The 13972-nt window shown below is 34.3% G+C and overlaps 1 pseudogene; it reads right to left on the bottom strand.

Annotated features, from left to right (window-relative positions):
* Nucleotides 1-5502: 5502 nt before the first annotated feature.
* Nucleotides 5503-11284, bottom strand: LOC111987828 (PR5-like receptor kinase; annotated as a pseudogene).
* Between the last annotated feature and the right edge of the window lie 2688 nt (nucleotides 11285-13972).

The following is a 13972-nucleotide window of genomic DNA, read 5'->3' as shown; positions in this document are numbered from 1 at the left end:
GGGAAAGAAAATCATCACATCTCCCAATCCTATTAAAAAAAAAAAAACTAATGATATCGTTTTTCCTTTTTTACGAGGAAAAATATATGATGAGAAGTGAGAGAAATACGAAAGGTTAATGGTTTTGTCAAACTTTTTAAAAATTTAACTTTTGTAAACGTCTATGCATTTCCCTATCTTTTAGATTAAGTTTATTTACGAGATAAGTTAGTATAGAATAAAGCATGAATTTTGTAATAAATGTGGAAAGTTTATGGAGTGATTTTTTTTTTTTTTAAATTCTAAAAAATAAAGTAAGAATCTATCGTGATGTTATCTATAATAAGTTATGTTTGGTATGTGATTCCAAATAACAGTTTTCAGTATTTAAACACTGAAAATTGTGTTTCTAAAAAAAAACAACACATTTGGTAAAGGCGTTTTTTTAGGAGTGTTTGAGTTATGTTGCTCATTTTAGGGCATTTAAATACTAAATTTGAAAAACTCATCTTATCAGTTTTCAAATTTCAAACAATGTTACTCAATGACACTTTTGTAAATATTTTGAAAAACATAGAGCCTACTTGATTAGACAACACATAAAACTTCATTCTTCAATTCCAACCAGAGGGCCAACTTGTCAGCTTTTTTAAAAAAAACACTTATATACAAAACACACAATTATGTTTTTTCACACTGAAATATGTTATTTGAAACATGGTAAGAAACACATTTTTTTTTCTTTATGAATATTATAAACATGTGTTTTCACATCATTTTAAACAACGATGTTAGAAATCTCCAACTAAATAGCCCCTAATAACTAAAAAGGAAATTATAGTTGCATGTAGAATAGATAGGGTTTGGCTTACCTCTAGTGCATTTTCAACTTGATATCTCTTTTTGTTTTAAGTATACAATGACAAGTGGTAGTGTATTTTAATCTCCACATTTTATTTAGTTAGTGTATGATGTGACAATTTCTCACTAAAACAATAGAAGATTCCGATTAAAATATATATATATATATATATATTGGAGATAAGCCAAACCTGAGTAGATATATATACTATGTGCATCCACCAATGTGAAACCTCTAGTGTAAGAAGACAAATAAAATAGGGAACTGTAATTTTTTTTTTTGGTAAACCAAAGATGATATAAATTAACTACGAATAAGTCTATTACAAAAAAGCTCGGCTTTATCAAAAGTCAACAAGTCCTCCACCATATATTAACATAGTTAGAAGATAGGGTGGCTCTAAACTTAGCCAATGCATCAACACATTGATTCAATTCATTCTCTACTTTCCTTGTTTTTGTTAGCTGTGAGTTTGAGCGTGTGTATCCACTATCCAACCAACTTCAAACAGAAAATTTATTATTTGAGAGAAAACTAATTAGGGTGTGTACCATGAAAAATCTAATAATTAATGAGAGAGAGACCCTTCCAGCCAGCCAAGCTCTCTTTTCCACACAACCCTCAAAGTGGACTTTCCTAAAGTAGGAGAGGTTTTTAAAAATTCGGGTGGCCTTATATCTACTATATTTAAAAAAAAAAAATTAATAATTGAACCAAAATTTTCTTTTATAATTTTTTCAAGCTAAAAACTATGTCCATAACATTTTTACAACAAATCTTATCATAAACTTAATGTCCAATAGTTAATTATTAAAAATGAAAAGTCTAAGGATATATAAAATTGATACTCAAAGTCCAATTCACAGTGATATTTTTTTAAAAAAAATCAAATTAGAAGAAAGAATTAAAAAAAAAAAAAAGCAATCAAATTATAAGAATGGTGTAGATTTCTTGTGAGGAAGGAGGGGCAGTGTGCACCCAAAAGGAAATTTCTAAGTAACCTAAGCATTGACTTGCGTGTTTAATCCCTACGCCTAGTGCAAAGGATTATTATCCTAATACTAGTACAAAAGGAGCAATCAATCGAGCAGGATCTTGAAGCACATCCAAACACAACAGAATAAATCTCTGTTGAGAAACATATATATAGTTCGCTCAAGACCAAACTAAAGTAGAGATACAAGGTTCTTAGTAATTATTACGTGTTAGGTTCTAAGAATTAGGAACTAATGTATTAGAACTTTATTTTGTAATGTTGACAAACCATGATCAAAACGTTTTAGTCTTGTTTATACTTGCTCAAAGTATATGCTTTTTATGTAAAGTTGGAATCGAGTTACTGCAGAATTTATTGTGCAATTCTATCTGGCTTGATCGATCGAGAATTAGACTCGATCGATCAAAAGTCATGCAGATTGTTTTTTCTGTAATTCTCGATCGATCAAAAGTCATGCAGATTGTTTTTTCTGTAGAATTTCCAACTCAGCCTAAGCTTGTTTGACACGTAGGGTTTTATGTTTTACTCTTAGTATAAAAGGGAAAACTCTAGCCACATTTTAGGTTGCTCTTTATGCTATATGTGTGAATCTTTTGTGAAATCTAGAGGTGTTTACCTTCACACATACTTAAGGTTTCTAAGATTCAAGATTATGTCAAGAACTTGGTGATCATTCAATTGCAGGTTCAAGAGCTTAAAGATTCACAAGCGGGAGTGTTTGTACTTGTTGGGAATCTAAGAAAGAAGTAGTCTGTGGGCTAAGAACTATCATAGGGTCATGGTAGTAAGTTTTCTACTCGAGGTAGTAATAGGATGTTAGTGGTCTAAGTTACTATTGTGTAAACTTCAATTATTTCATAGTGGATTCAGTTTACCTTGAGGATAGCTAGGTTAAATCCTCCATGGGGTTTTTACCGATTTGGTTTTCCTGAGTCATCATATCTTTGTGTTCTTCATTTTCCACACTTTACATTGATATGATATGTTTGTGTTAACCTAGAACTGTATAATTTGACTAAGTAATCACTTTGCTAATTAACTAAGTTAATCTGGTTGTGTTTTGAGAAGTCTAAAAATGTACATTACGTATTTTCACTAGCATGCATCAATTTGAGTAGTATAAGACTTTAAATAAAATGTCCTCGGGATAAGATAAACTCTAATATTAAATTCTTGTATTTAGTTTAAGAAATAAATTTAAAATAAATTTCTGTGACCAAATACATATTTCTATAAAATCCATAATAAGAAACATGAGATAGGTTCAAGTTACACCTAGTGTAACTTCATAAGAGTTATACCTTGTTTAAGTCATAGATTTATGAGAGATCCAACGGATAAAAACAAAACATCATTATCTATTGCAACATTAAATACTTGCCTAATTAATAGTCTCCTCATTATCTCTCTCCTCATTAAATATTTCTTATGTCTCTTTTTCTCTCTCCTTATTAAGTCTTTCTTTCCATTTTCTTTGCAATTCCTCCTTTACGTTTTTATTCAGGGATGAAGCAACTGAAATGAAGTAGGACATATAGTTTATAAATATTACCTTTTCTCTCTACGTTTTCTCTCTACGTTTTTTGTTCAGGGATGAAGCAACTGAAATGAAGCAAACATAACCTATGTTTTGTTTTTAGAAAAATTGTGATGCCGATGCAATTCCCTTCTTCTATCACAGGTCTTTGTTTAAATCCCTATGTTTTTGCAGAAGATTCAGTATAAATATTTTATGCAATTATTGAATTTGAATGGACTTTTGCCAAATTCTTTTGATAGCTAATGTTCATTTACTTCAATTGCATGTACATTTTATCCTATGTATCATGAAGACTGTGTTTGTGACACCAAATCACCATATTGCTTCAATAATATCTTTGCGTTTAGTGAAATATATGGAACCTATATTTTTACTGAAACATATACATTTAATTATTACTAATTCTTTTCCATTTTTCCTTTTCCTTTTTTTTTATTTATATAATTGGTCAAAAACAAAGGATTATGGTGGAGATGGCACTACGTACTGAGCATGTCCTGTAGCTATGACACAAGTATCTACCCTACCTCTCCTTGAATGGCTTAATGAAACAAAACATACGTTAAAATTTTCTCTCTTAATTTTAAAAGTTTCAAAGTTTTCATTTCAGTCGCTAATGTGAATGGTTTTTTTTTTCCTTTATTTTGGAACGTAGAAACGTAGGAGAAATTACAAAGAAAATGGAAATAAATACTTAATAAGGAGAGAGAAAAAGAGACATAAGAAATATTTAATGAGAAGAGAGATAATAAGGAGACTATTAATTAGGTAAGTATTTAATGTTGTAATAGATAATTGCGTTTTATTTTTATCCGTTAGATCTCTCATAAATCTACGGTTTAAAAAAGGTGCAACTCTTGTAGAGTTACACTTGGTATAACTTGAACCCATCTCAAGAAACATTATTTAAAAAAACATTATTCATATTAACATAACAACAAACTTATTTGACTTTATTTTGATCTTAAAACAATTAAATTTATGGAACGATTTTAAAATGAGATCATTAGTTTTAAGCTCCTTTTCGTATATCAATTTCATTCAAAGTGCAAATACTTCCATGCTTATCTACTTGCGAATAAGAGGAAGGTGTTGAATTTGATAGAAAATGTCTTCGTTTTTTGTTTTTAATAATTCAATAATTGAGGAAGGGGGATTAAATCTTGAACATGTCTATTGAATATTGAAATATTAGTGAGTACCGTTAAGCTAAAGGCTCTGAAATAAAATTTCTTAATTAATTAATTTTTTTTTTATTATAAATCTTTGTAAACTCAATGCACATTACCATGATAAGACCATAACAAACTTTATCTTTGACGTTTCTATGACGCTCCTAGAGTCATTGTCATTTTATCATTTTATTTGTGGTTTAAAATAGGGAAGAGTTAGTAAAAATCTAACCGACCCACTTGACAAACAAAAGATTGAAAAGAAGGAAAACAAATGATTTGACATTGTTAAACCTTCCTTTTCAATTCCTTTCATATGCAGATATTTGTGGCCAAGCATATCTGCATATGCGAGAATACAAAACGCAACATAACATAATTTAGAAATCGATTGACCAAGGCTTGGGTTGATCATGTTTGCTAAACGCACCATAACAAAAAGCACTATAGTAATTTCATAATTTGGTGTTTAGGACTCTCTCTCTCTCTCTCTCTCTCTCTCTATATATATATATATATAACGCACTCACAATATCAATCTCACAAAAAGATTGACCACCTAAAAAATAAATAATATCAATCAAAAACACCCAAAATAATAAAAAGACACTAGTTAATAGTAAAAGCCACCATGCCAAATATTCATATTGTAAATAATCATTAAAGACTCTTCATCTATAAGCTCAAAATAAAAATAATTCTCAAAGATCTTCACTAGCACTATTTCATTAGATATATATATATATATATAACGCACCATAATATAATTTACAAAAAGATTGACCACCTAAAAAATAAATAATATCAATCAAAAACACCCAAAATAATAAAAAGACACTAGTTAATAGTAAAAGCCACCATGCCAAATATTCATATTGTAAATAATCATTAAAGACTCTTCATCTATAAGCTCAAAATAAAAATAATTCTCAAAGATCTTCACTAGCACTATTTCATTAGGTTTCCTTCAAAAGAAGAAATGCATTTTTTGACAAAATAGAGACATACCATAACAAAATTGTTGTAGTTGAAGAATCTACTGGAGTTCTTGGTGGGGAAGACAAGAAAGGCTTGGGAGGCATTTGCAAGAAATCAAGGCTTCCTTCCAACATATCGACCACTTTACTCATTGTTGGTCGATCTAAGGGATCAGTTTGTATGCACTACAAACTCACTATTATCATCTTCCTTGCACTTTCTTCATCCTCTTTGATAATGAGGCCTTGCAATCCTAGTTCTTCATCTAGTTCAAGACGTTTGTAAATCCAGTGTGGAAAATATATTTCACTAGTACGATCAACTCTAACATCAATATTCTTTCCTCCCCCAATCATTTCTAAAACCATCATTCCGTAACTGTAGACATCTAACTTGTGAGAGACCCCTCCAAAATTTCTACAAAATAGTTTTGGAGCTATATATCTTATAGTCCCTCTTGCTTCCACCATTTATATGATGCTCTCTTCTCTAGAGCATATTTTTGCAAGGCCAAAATCAGAAATCTTTGTGCAAATGTTCTCATCCAAAAGAATGTTGTGAGGCTTTATATCAAAATGCAAGATTCGTGTGTTGCAACCTCTATGCAAGTATTCTAATCCCCGAGAAATACCAACTGCAATCTTGTATGATGTTTCCCATGCCAATTGATGATCAACATTTGTGGAAAAATCTTTAGATATGAACTTTTCAAGAGACCCATTTGGAATAAACTCATAGATCAGAGCTCTTTTAGAATATTCAAGGCAAAAGCCCATAAGAGTGACAATGTTAACATGAGAGGTTCTACTAATGCTTGCAACCTCGTTTAGGAATTCCTCTCCATTACCTTTTGATTCTTTCAAAACTTTCACAGCCACAAAATGACCATCTTTTAACTTCCCCTTGTATACACCACCATAGCCCCCTTGCCCCAGTTTATATTTGAAAGTGTTGGTCATTTTCTTTATATTTGAACAATTGTATCTTCTAATACCAAGTGGACCGTGATTCCTTATAAAGGCCTCTACACTTTGATAGGTTAGCGTTTGCTTTTTCCAAATACAAATAATTTTAGTAAATGAGAGCAATCCCAAGAAGTAGCAAATTATGACCACCGGAACTCCAATTCCAGCAAATGAAGTGACTGTAATCAAAGAATATTTATCACAAAGTAATATGGTGCATAAAATAGTGTAACTCAAATTACCGGCTAAGAGTCTCTTGAACTTTTAAAATTTGCATTCAATTGTGGTAACACCAAACTAGCAATGAAGAAAAAAATATGTAAGGGTTACTTGGCATTGGAGTTAGGCTTGGTTTGATTGGAGAAGAAATCATGAACATTAAAAGATTATCTACTGTTGGTCATCAAAGACGCATCATTAATTGCGATTGAAAATTTGAAGACATCTCTTTTAAAATCTTCTAATGAATTCTCTGAACGAAAGATAATAGAGTAATTTGAAAACTTATCATTGCATGAAAAATATATTTTGGTAGATACTGTAAAGCTTTGATTATTGGCCATACTCAAGAAGAAAATCATGATAGCTTGTATTTGGCACTTACTACGTGTTGAAAAATAAAATATATTACTTGTAAGATGGAATAATTTAATTTCCTTGCAAACTCAAATATATATTGCAACAAGATATCTGATTGAAGAGGCATCTTACCTAATACTATTGAAAATTCAAATAGTGTGTAAAACACCAATGAACGTTTAGACCCCCAATTCACAAATTACTAACACAAGCTCATAATCAAACAATGTATGTGCGGAAAATGAATATAAGCTAAAACATAATTGGTAAAACAATCTAAACCGAAATTAATCACAACCACAGCAGTAATTAAAAGGCAAAGATTAAGGGAAGAGAGATGCAAATACAAAGATAACACGGCGATATGTTATCGAAGAAGAAACCGAAGTCCTTGGTGAAAAACCTCTCCGCCGCTCTCCAAGCGGTCAATAATCCACTAGAGAATAAAGTTGGGATACATGAATAACAGAAGACCCTTCAAGCCTAATCTACCCAATGCACCTAAGCCCTCTAAGCTTCTTGTTCCAACAAAGTTACGCCAAACCTTGTCTTCTCTAACTTACTAGATCCCGCGCAATCGCCCATTACATCAACCAAAATGAATTGTTCCCTTCTAAATTGCTTCCTAAGCGCCAAAAAAATATTCTCATAGATATGAGTATGGTGAGATAAAGATTTGGCTAATGTACCTCTCAAGGATATATCAACGAAGAGGGTGAGAGTAGAGGAATTTGGAGAATCAAAGGATGAAGATTGTGGATGAGTCAATCTTATTTTTCTCTAGGCTTTCTCTCTCAAAATTCTCTCTGGAAAAACTTTCTACATTTTGTGGGTGTAAGGTTGAAATTTATCAACCATCTTGTTGGCTTTATTCCGTGCCAATTTGCTTGTAATTTAAGCACTTAGTAATCCTGTATTTAGGTGGGATTATTATAATGGTAGTATGTGAGAAGATGTGAAGAAAAGCTCAAGTATGTGCAAGAAGGCAGAGACTCGCGGCTAGGACTCGCGGCTAACTCGCGACTGGCAAGCCGCCAACTGTAGGCACGTGAGATGCACACAGGGGAGTTGAAGGGTCGCGCCAGCTGTCGCACTACAGGACAAAAGTCCCAAGTTGGCCAGGCCATTATCTTGCAGCTTGAACTCGTGACTCAGACCAGTCGCGAGGCCAAGTCGCCAATCAGCCTTGTTTGGCAAAAACTGAATTTTCGTATTGCAAACACACACCACTATATATAGACCCTTATACCCACTAAATTGTGAGAGCTTCCAGAGAGAATGTTTTAGAGAAACCTTAGAGAAAAAACAAGACTGATTCATCCACAATCTTTACCTTAGAGTCTCTACAAATTCCTCTACTCTCTTCCTCTCCATTGTCATACCCTTGAGAGGTTCTTTGCCAAATCCTTCTCTCACTACACCCACGTCTGTGAAAAGGTTCATTTGGTGCTAAGGGAAGTAGTTTGGAAGGAACCAATATACATTGGTTGATGTTATGGTATAGTAGCGGAATTCAGGAAGCTAAAGAAGAAATAGGTTCAGCATAATCTCGTTGGAGCAAGAAGCTTGGAGGGTTTAGGTACTTTGGTAGATTAGGCTTGGAGGGCTTTCTGCTGTTCATGTATCCCAACTACATTCTTTATTGGATTATTTACCGCTTGGAGGGTGGCGGAGAAGTTTTACGCCGAGGACTTCGATTTCCTCTTCGATAACACATCGTGTGTTGTCCATGTGTTTGCATCTTCCTTCTGTTTATCTTTGTTTTATATTTACTGCTGTGGATGTATTTATATTTGACTTAGATTTTTTATCAATTCTGTTATAAGTTTGTTATCATGTTCCACACATTAATTGTTTGATACAAAGCTTGAATTGGTGTTTTTTTTTTTTTTTTAAGGACGTGATGAAGGTGATCGGTGCCTTCACAAATTGCCTTGAAAGCTTCACATGAAGTTTGATAGTCCTAATTCTCGTACCCAATCCGTTAAGGATATCACCCCAAAGCACGTGACGTGTGGGTGACGAAGGATACTCATGCATAAGCATTACAACAAGTTCATCATCAATACTTCCCATGTTTATGAATATGCTTGGTTGTGTGCTTCTTGCTAGTATTTAAGTTGTTATTTTGTGTGTGTGTTTGTCTTTGGTTCAAATGTTTTTACATTTTTTTGTTATGTTTTTTATCAATCTTTTACTGCTTTTGTGTCAAAAATCCAAAAACACATAAAAAGTAGAAAATCCAAAAAGTTTGATCGGCTTTGTTAGTTTTTGTCTCAACACATGTTTTGCCTTGTACCTTTTACTAATGGCTTTGTGCATTTAATGAGCTTAGCTTGTCTCTCATGCACTTATATCATTGTGGAAGAAATTCGAAATCTATGTGACTGTTGTAAATAGATCTTCAACCTTTTATGAATAATTAGTGAATGGTTTTGTTGATCTTGAGACATGCATAGACTCATGCCTATATATCTTCCCACTTTTTATTTTTATACTTAAAAGAGCTCTCTAAATGTAAATCTCCAAATGAAAAGAGATATAGAGCTGCAAAAGCCTGTCGCACATATAGTATTTGACTAGGAAAAAGGAAAGCTACCAAAATAAAATGTAGATGCCCAAAAAGCAAAAGCTAACTCATCAACTGAAATATAAAAATTTCAAGCATCTATCTCAAAATGAGATTTTCTTTGCTCAAAAAGTGCAAATGATATGTTGAATATGGAGCAAATGAAAAGTTTCAAAAAATTGTTATCAAGTGCTTGTGGAGGTCATATATGCATGTTTCTATAATTGAGATTGGTCATATTATCTAGTGCTAGTTGTGTATGCCTTGATTGAATTGATCATTGAAGCTTCACATTAAACTAAGGATTATCTCATTTTTGATATCCAAACACAACACACAAGTCTATGTTTAATGAATGTCATATTCATTTGTGTGATTGTACTTGATTAAATGTGTTTTCACAAGCTCAATCTTTGTTGATCATACACAAAAGATTTTTGAGCGTTTTAGCTTGTTTTTTGATAGTGTTTTTGTTTTTACAGAATGTCAAAATTTTTAAAAACAGTGTTGCCCTGTTTTAGCGACTCAGTCGGAGTAAACCTAGTGCATGCTCCAGTCGCGAAGCTCTCTCCAGATTTTCGCGGTCACTGGCGGTCAGCATCCCAGTCGCAAAAAGACTTAGAAACTTTTTCAAAATTTGTGTTTTTGCATATTTCACGGCTCAGTGTGGCGACTTGTTCGCTGGAAGGTCCAGTCGGAGGGGCACACAGAGATTTTCGGCTCAGCTCGCGACTCCCTCAGAGTAGATCTTCCAGTCGCGAAAAACACTTAGAAATTTTTCAAGAATCTTGATTTCACAGTGTTTTGTGGCTTACCCTGGCGACTTACTGGCGACTTGATTCAGTCGCGAAAAACGCGTGTTTTGCGTTTTAAAGACAGTTTTTAAAATAGTTTTTCAGTTTTTCCCTCGAACTATAGGGACTGTTCATTAACTTCCCCAAATCACTATTTCAAACACTCGTGTTCACTCTTGTGATACCTCCATTTCTGCATTTTTTTCTTCTCAAATCTTTAAGAAAAAGGTATGGGTTTTCTATCCTTTACTTTAGATTTCCTGTTCTAAGTGTTTTTTCTTGAATTGTGTGTTTTGAAAAAGGATTATGTTTTTGGGTGTTTAGTTTTGGGTTGTTCATTATAGTGAATGTCATCTGATTGACTGTTATTGTTGTTGTGAATATTTTGTTCTTTTAGTTGGATTTTTGAATGGGTTTTTGTTGGCAATAACTTGTTCAGTGTGGCTTCACAATGATTTTTGACTTATCTAGTGTTCTTACCTTATTGACTCTGTCTGTGCATATCACTTTCATGATATTGTGTTGAAATGCTTGTTGTTTGTGACACTTTGCTACTCATGTTTGACAGAGTGTGTGTAATGCCTATTACTCTTGTGTGTTTGGAATGCTTATTCTGTCACTTTATTGACTTAGTTCTCGTTCTGTGATTCTATGTCTTCTAAATCTATTTGGTCTTTGTACTCTCATCTCTTGACTAGATCTAACAAAATGAGTGTGCTGTGGATTTGGTACTTTGCTGTGTGTTTGCTCTTTTACAGATGTCTCGATGATCCTCCAAAGGAAAAGAGGTTATGACAGAAGAGGAAACATTACCTGTTGCAAAACGAACACGTTCTTCATCACAGCCATCTACTAACTCAATAATGAGTTATTCAGAACTCCTTAGCACCTACATGCTTACTCAAGTATTTTTGACCGGGCAACTCCTATAGTGGAACAGGAGGTCAGATTTGACACTTTGGAAACCACTTTTGTCCCTCGGATCTTCGAGGCAAAAGATTGGGCAGAATTATTTGGAAATTTTGTTGATCCAATAATGGAACTAGTGAAGGAGTGTTTCGCCAACACAGTTGATCTTGAAACTGAACTACACTATATGGTAAGAGGGACGGAGTTCATCATTAGTCCGGACACCATAACTGAACTTCTCAAAATCACTAGACTTAAGAATGCCGACCTAACTCCTTATGATGATCGCACTCCAGTGATTCAAGACATTCTCCAAGTTCTTAGTCCTGGCCATGACATCTCCAGTGCCGGCACATCGATAAGTACTACCAAGTTTTCACCTAAGTTGACAACATTGAAGCTGATCATGTTTACCAACCTTTATTCGTTGAGCAATACGGTGTATATCAACCTTGGAAGGGCTCAATTTCTATGTGATCTCATCACAGGCACCACCATTGACATCTATACCCATATTTTTTATATCATAAGAAAGACAGCGACTCGAACAGTAGCATGAAGGTGCCTTCCATTTTGTAGTCTCATTATGAAATTCATTCTAAGTGAAGGTGCTACTCCTCCCTCAGTTGGGAAAATAATTGCTCGTCCTCGACTAATCTCTATGTCTACTCTACAAGCTAGCAGAAGTCATTCATCCAAAACTCCAAAGAGTGCACATTTCTTTCTTGCTACTCTTTCTACTCCTGAGCCAGATTCACATGTACATGCCACCCATGTATCACAGCAACCTAGCACTACACAAGCACAGTCTGCCCCTCAACATGATAGGTTGGAGATGCTATTTGAGAACCTCCACAAGCGCCTTGAGGAATTGGAAAAGACTCTCAAAGAAGGCCAGAGAGAGCAGTCAAAGAGAATGGCAGTCATGTAAGACCGATCGATGTTTTAGCAGCTTAAGTTGATGGCATTTTCACCAAGTTACAACAGTGACCCTTTGGCCATTCCGGTCAAAAAGGGGGAGATTTTTTGGCCAGCACCTGAGGGGAGTGCTTATTTGAGGGGGAGATTCATAATCATATGTGTTGTTTTGGTTATAGTTTTGTTACTTTGGTTTGGTTATCTTTGTTATTATAGGTTTTAGTCTTGGTTTGGATTAAACTCATATCTTTGAATGTTTTTAACACTTTGGTCTATTTATATATTAATGAGTTATTCAGTTAATTAGCATATGTTCTGTTTTTTCTGTTTATACCCATATTTCTTTTGTAAGCTTCTAGGGTTTGGTTTTATGCACTTGTAGGCCTTTGTGGTTTGTACCATGCTTTATGTAGCCTTTGTGCATTGTTAAATCAGTACTTCTAACTAATGCTATGCATTCTTTTTAAGTACTGTCACTCTTGTGCCCGTGTAGGATTTTTCCTAGATGCACATACTTCATGTATTGTGCATTGGTTGAGTGTTGGTTATTCAAGTGATTTGCCTTGTGTTTGTCAACTTGAATGTCCGGATTTCATTCCAAGTGTGAATGAATATTGTGATCACTTGTATGAAGGGATTACCTGTTTTTGGTCTTGCCATGTTTATTGCTTTACTCCATTGGCTTGATCGCATTATGCTTGCTCCATTTGATACAAATTTTCTGCATACAATGAACTTATTGTGTTGTTGTGTTTCAGGAGTTACTTGTTCTTATGGTTCTAAAGCTTCACAGATTTTAGAATTAGATGTGAGTGAGTTTTCCAATGTTCTCAACTCACGCGTTAAGTCTAAAGTTTGTTTTAGGGTTTTGTCATGAATAGCCAAAGGAGAATTGTAAGGTTGAAATTTATCAATCATCTTGTTGGCTTTATTTCGTGCCAATTTGCTTGTATTTAAGCACTTAGTAACCCTGTATTTAGGTGGGATTATTGTAAGGGTAGTGTGTGAGAAGATGTGAAGAAAAGCTCAAGCATGTGCAAAAAGGTAGAGATTCCGGCTAGACTCGTGGTGACTCGCGACTGGCAAGCCGCCAACTGAGGCACGTGAGATGCATACAAGGGAGATAAAGGGTCGCGCCACTGTCGCACTACAGGACAAAAGTCCCAGCTGGCCAGGCCGTTATCTCGCAGCTTGAACTCACGACTCAAACCAGTCGCGAGGCCAAATTGCCAATCAGCCTTGTTTGGCAAAAAGCTGATTCTTCGTATTCCAAACACACACCACTATATATGACCCTTATACCCACTAAATTGTGAGAGCTTCAGAGAAATTTTTTAGAGAAACCCTAGAGAAAAACAAGATTGATTCATCCACAATCTTTACCTTAGAGTCTTTACAAATTCCTCTACTCTCTTCCTCTCCATTGTCATACCCTTGAGAGGTTCTTTGCCAATCCTTATCTCACTACACCCAGTCTTGAGAAGGTTCATTTGTGCTAAGGGAAGCAGTTTGGAAAGAACCAATATACATTGGTTATGCTATAGTATAGTAGTGGAATCCGGAAGCTAAAGAAAAATAGGTTCGGCTACCTCGTTGGAGAAGAAGCTTGGAGGGCTTAAGTACTTGGGTAAATTAGGCTTGGAGGGTCTTTTGCTGTTCATGTATCCCAACTACATTCTTTAGTGATTATTTACCGCTTGGAGGGCGCGG

Source organism: Quercus suber, unplaced genomic scaffold (assembly GCF_002906115.3).
Source record: "Quercus suber isolate HL8 unplaced genomic scaffold, Cork oak 2.0 scaffold_960, whole genome shotgun sequence".
Lineage (NCBI taxonomy): Eukaryota > Viridiplantae > Streptophyta > Magnoliopsida > Fagales > Fagaceae > Quercus > Quercus suber.
Note: the sequence above shows the minus strand (reverse complement) of the source record. Positions and strands in the feature narration are given on the sequence as shown.